A 6,394-nucleotide genomic window follows, 5' to 3' on the forward strand; every position below is an offset into this window, starting at 1 on the left:
CCCGAACACCTTCCTCTGCAACTGGATCCTAGACTTCCTGACTGGGAGACCTCAGTCAGTTCGGACTGGAAGCAGCATTTCCAACACCATCACACTGAGCACGGGGGTCCCCCAGGGCTGTGTGCTCAGTCCACTGCTGTTCACTCTGCTGACCCACAACTGTGCTGCAACACACAGCTCGAACCACATCATCAAGTTCACCGATGACACGACTGTGGTGGGTCTCATCAGCAAGAACGATGAGTCAGCATACAGGGAGGAGGTGCAGCGGCTAAAGGACTGGTGTAGAGCCAACAACCTGTCTCTGAATGTGAACAAAACAAGAGAGATGGTTGTTGACGTCAGGAGGACACGGAGCGACCACTCTCCGCTGAACATCGATGACTCCTCCGTAGAGAACGTTAGGAGCTCCAAATTTCTTGGTGTTCATCTGGCAAAGCATCTCACCTGGTCCCTCAACACCAGCTCCATAGCAAAGAAAGCCCAACAGCATCTCTACTTTCTGCGAAGGCTGAGAAAAGTCCATCTCCCACCCACCCCCCCATCCTCACCACATTCTGTAGAGGATGTATTGAGAGCATCCTGAGCAGCTGCATCACTGCCTAATTCGGAAATTGCACCATCTCAGATCGCAAGACCCTGCAGCGGATAGTGAGGTCAGCTGAGAAGATCATCGGGGTCTCTCTTCCTGCCATTACAGACATTTACACCACACGCTGCATCCGTAAAGCAAACAGCATTATGAAGGACCCCACACACCCCTCATACAAACTCTTCTCCCTCCTGCCATCTGGCAAGAGGCACCAAAGCATTTGGGCTGTCACAACCAGACTATGTAACAGTTTCTTCCCCCAAGCCATCAGACTCCTTAATACCCAGAGCCTGGACTGACACCAACCTACTGCCCTCTACTGTACATATTGTCTTGTTTATTATTTATTGTAATGCCTGCACTGTTTTGTGCACTTTATGCAATCCTGGGTAGGTCTGTAGTCTAGTGTAGTTTTGTGTTGTTTTACATAGTTCAGTGTAGCTTTTGTATTGTTTCATGTAGCGCCATGGTCCTGAAAAACATCGTCTCATTTTTACTGTGTAGTGTACCAGCAGTTATGGTCAAAATGACAATAAAAGGTGACTTGACTTGACTTGAAATGCTGAGATCAAAATCACATCTATCACTTCCAGTGGGAGCTCATTCCATACTCTAACCACCCTCTGAGTGAAGAAGTTCCCCCTCAGTTTTTCCTTAAATATTTCACCTTTTACCTTTAACCTATGACCTCTAATTCTCATCTCACCCAATTTCAGTGATCACTACTAATGCCTTGACAATCTCTTCTGCTACTTCTTTCAGGACCCTGGGGCGTAGTCTGTCTGGGCTGTTCCAGGTTGATAGGACCTTGGATCAGATGGCCTTGTGAGTGGGAGGCATGAGGGCCAGTGAGTCGATGAGCCCGGAGTTTGAGGATGAGTTCGGGTCCTAGATTGCTACAGGACTGAAACAGACCCATCAACCCAAACTATTCTTCTGCCTAGTCCATCAACCTGCATCTGGACTATAGCCCTACATTTAACTCCCTTCAATATTTCACCTTTCACCTTTCACCTATGTCCTCTAGTTCTAGTCTCGCCCAATCTGAGTGCTTGCATTTTTGCTGTCTATACACTCCCTGTGTATACCTCTATCAAACTTCCCCTCATTTTCCTACACGTCAAGGAAAAAAGTCCTAATTTCGTCCTTCTTTGCCAATAACTCAGGACCCCACGTCACAGCAACATCCTAATAAACTTTCTCTGTACTCTTTCTATCTCCTGTAAGTACCTGACCAGAACTGCACGCAATACTCCAAATTAGTCCTTACCAATATAACATCTCAATCCCAGGACTCAGTATTTTGTTTGATTAAGGCCAATGAGCTCTCTTTATAACCCTGCCTACCTGTGATGTCACTTTTAAGGAATTATGGATCTATGTTCCCAGATCACTCTGTTCAACTGCACTTTTGAAAGTTCACCACTAATGCCTTGACAATCCCTTCAACTACCTCTTTCAGGACCCTGGGGTGTAGTCCATCTGGTCCAGGTGACTTATCTACCTTCAGACCTTTCAGCTTCCCGAGCATCTTTCCTTAGTAATAGCAACTACACTCACTTCTGCCTCCTGATACTCCCGAATTTCTTGAGTGCTATTGTCTTCCACGGTGAAGACTGACACAAAATACTTATTCAGTTCATTCACTGTTTAGTTGTTCCCCATATCTACACCTACCACATCATTTTCAGCAGTCTGATGTCCATTCTTGCCTTTTACTTTTTATATACTGCATCTGAAAAATAAATTTTGGTATCCTCTTTTATATTATTGGCCAGCTACCCTCATAGTTCATCTTGAGTCTCTGTAATACATTTTTAGTTGCCTTTTGTTGGTTTTTAAAAGCATCCTAATACTCTAGCTGGCACTAATTTTTGCTCCACTGTATGCCTTCCCTTTTGCTTTTATACTGTCTTTGATGTCCCTTCTCAGCCATGGTCGCTTTATCCTCCCTTTAGGATGCTTCTTCATCATTGTGATGAACTGATCCTGTGCCTTCTAAATTACTTCCTGAAACTCAAGCCATTGTTGTTCCACTTCCATTCATTTTTGGCCGGCTTTTCTCTCATGCCTCTATAGTTACCTTCACTCGACTGTAATACCAAAACTTTGATTTTACCTACTCTCCCTTAAACTGCTAGATGAATTCTATCATTATTATGATCACTGCCTCCTAAGGGTTCCTTTGCCTTAAGCTTCCAAATCAAGTCTGGCTTATTATACAACACCCAATCCAGAATTGTTCTCTGCTACTAGGCTCAATCACGGGTGTTCTAAAAAGACTTCTAGTAGGCATTCTACAAATTCTTTCTCTTAGGATCCAGTACCAACTCGAGCTAGGTTAGGTTGACCTGGCGTAGCTTAAATACTGGTCTCATTTTAACTTTGGGCAACTTTCTACATTACTGACAACAGCATCAACCTTCGTGTCATCTGCAAACTTACTAACTCACCTTTTCAATTCCTCATCCAAGTCATTTATAAAAAATCACAAAGATCAAGGATCCCAGAACAGATCCCTGTAGTATACCACTGGTCACCAACCTCCAAGCAGAAGACACTCCACCTACTGCCACCCTCTGCCTTCTGCACGCGCCAATTTTGAATCCACAAAGCCAAGTTTCCCTGAGTCTCATATCTCCTGATTTTCTGAATGAGCCTACCATGTGGAACCTTGTCAAATGCTTTACTAAAATCCACACATAACCATATCCAAAGCAAGAGATTCTGCAGATGCTGGAATTCTAGAGTAACACATACAAAATGCTGAAGGAATTTAACAGATCAGGCAACATCTATGGAGAGGAATAAAGAGATGGTGTTTTGGGCTGAGTCCCTTTAACAGGACTTGCTGAATTACTTAATGATCGTATCCACTGATGTACCTTCATCAATCTCAAAGAATTTAATCAGGGTCATGAGGCATAACCTGCCCCTCACAAAGCCATGCTCCTCCAAATGCCCATAGATTTTGTCTCTATGAATCCTTTCCAACTGTTTGCTCATCATTGACGTAAGATTCACTGGTCTATAATTCCCAGGGTTTTTGCTATTAGCTTTCTTGAAGAAAGGAATAACATTTGCCACCCTCCAAGCCTCTGGCACCCGGTCTGCCCCCAGAAGCTTTTCAACAGTTCCAGCACATCATCTTTCTTAACATCAACATGTTTTCCAGTATTTCAGTTTTAAAAAGCTAATGGGGCCTGTTGGGACTTGTCTGTAGAGTGGGAGATTGCTTGGGTAATATTAACTAAGGTTAATTAGCATGGATCAATACAAAGAAGTGGAGTTGAGCGGAGTAGCCATTGTTGGAATACCCTTGGTATGAGGGGTCAGGCTTCGGCTCAACAGACTTTGGCGAGAACAGGCGCAGGCTAGAACTTCATGTGCCCTGCAGACCTGTGCACCAGTATTTGTTAATTGGTGTCTCCTCTGGAGTCATTAAGCCCTTGTGCTTTTTGTTTAATCTTGTTGAATTTGCTTTGATTGGCACGGGTTTTCCGCACACTGTGATTATTTAAAGTGGACTCCCGATGAGCACTTATCACGGGGTCTGTTGTTTCGAGAATGATTCATCCCACAGTATTGCCCGGTTGGGCCACCGATGTTCTGCTGGAATTCCTATGAATAAATTCTTGTTTCTGTCTCTACATGAGAGTCTGTCATTCATCCTCACCTGGGTTCAGCGCTCACCATGACAAGAACTGAACTTCGGGAAGTATGAAGCAGTGTATGCAAGGTGGTAGTTCAAGCAATGGAATGCTCTTCCTGTGAGATATGGGATTTCAGGATACCCGATGACTACATCTGTAGGAAGTGCATGCAACTTTAGCTCCTGACTGACAAGGTCAAGGAACTGGAGCTGGAGCTGAATGGATACAGGACCATCTGGGAGGATATAAGTTGATAGATGAGTCCATCACCAGAGTGCAGACTTCAGGAAATAGTTAGGCAACCACCAGAAGTAAAAGGAGTAAGCGGTTAGTGCAGGGTTCCCCTGTGGCTATTCCCCTCAGCATACCCCTTTGGATACTGCTGGAGGGATGATCTCTCAGAGCACAGCAGCAGCCAGGCCAGTGGCACTGTGGGTGGCTCTCAGGCTCAGCAGAGAAAGAAGTCAGGCAGAGGACACAGGGGACACAGGGGATCCTGTGGTCATGAAAGAGAAGCCAGGATGGTGTATTACTCCTAGGTGTTAGGGTCCAGGATGTCTCAGAGTGGCTGCAGAAGATTCTCAAGATGGAGGGTGAGCATCCAGAGATGCCACCAATGACATAGGTAGAACGAAGAAAGAGGCAGTGAGTATAGGAAGTTTAGGAAAAGGCTGAAGAACAGGACCTCCAAGGTAGATATCTCTGGATAAATCCCAGTGCCAAATAGGATGATGGTACAGATGAATGAGTGGCTGAGGAAGTGGTGTAGGTGACAGTGTTTCAGATTTCTGGATCACTGGGATCTCTTCTAGGGAAGGCATGACCTGAACATAAAGAACTAGTTACTAAGGGAAACCAATAACCTTGCAGGCATGTTCACTAAAGCTGTTTGGGAAGGTTTAAACAAAGTTGGCAGGGGGATGGGAACTGGAATGATAGGATTGAGGATGGGGCAGTTGGTATACACATCAATGCAGTATGCAGTAAGACTGTGAATGACAGGCAGATGATAAGACAAAATTATAGAGTGGGGTGAGGTGAAGTATAATATGGCAGTAAAATCAAAAAGGGTGAAGAATACAGGACTGCAGGTGTACATCTGAATGCATGCACTATATGGAATAAGGTATATAATCTTGAAGTGCATTTAGAGATTGGCGGGTATGACATTGTGGGCATCAGTGAGACATGGCTGAAAGAAGATCATAGTTGGGACCTTAACATCCAAGGTTACACCTTGTATCGAAAGGACAGATAGGTAGACGGAGGGGGTGGGAAGGCTCTTTTGGTAAAAAATTAAATCAATTCTTCAGAAAGACAGAGGATTAGAAGATATAGAATAAAAAAGTCATGTAGTAAGTACAATGTTATGGTACTCATTGGGGATTTCAAAATGCAGGTAGATTGGGAAAATCAAGTTGATGCTGGATCTCAAGAAAGGGGATTTATAGAATGCCTACGAGATTTTTTTTTTAACAACAGCTTGTGATTGAGCCCACTAGGGAAAAGACAGTTCTAGACTGGGTGTTGTGTATTGAACCAGATTTGATTAGAACCCTTGAGAGGTAGTGATCATAATAAAACATAAGATCATAAGACATAGGGGCAAATCTAAGTCATTGGCCCATTGAGTCAGCTTTGCCATTCAATCATGGCTGATCCTTTGATCCCCCCTCAGCCTCACTCCCCGGCCTTCTCCCTGTAACCTTTGATGCCATGGTAGGGTCACCCATCAAAACAGGTCAAAGGGTAGAGGCCAGACTAAGAGTAATCTACTGGTCCTCCAGGTTCAGTGGTTCAACTCAAGGCTACAACTCTGACTGATGAAATAAAATTGTTTGGAAACAGCAGTGATGAAACCTTCTACATCTGAGCGATCAAGGACAGACAAATGGAGGGCTATCAATGCTGTTCTAAACACCAGCAGGTGTAATGGGCAGTAAGTAAGTAAGGTGTGATGCTAAGGCTTTATAAGGCATTTGTCTGACTGCACTTGAGAGTATTGTGAGCAGTTATGGGCCCCTCACTAGGAAAAGTTGGCTGGCATTAGAGAGCATCCAGAGAATGTTCACAAGAGTGTTTCTAGGAATGAAAGAGTTAATGAACAATGGCTCTTGTTCTGTACTCACCGGAATTTAGAAGAATGAAG

The sequence above is a fragment of the Mobula hypostoma genome, chromosome 2 (assembly GCF_963921235.1).
Source record: "Mobula hypostoma chromosome 2, sMobHyp1.1, whole genome shotgun sequence".
Classification (NCBI taxonomy): domain Eukaryota; kingdom Metazoa; phylum Chordata; class Chondrichthyes; order Myliobatiformes; family Myliobatidae; genus Mobula; species Mobula hypostoma.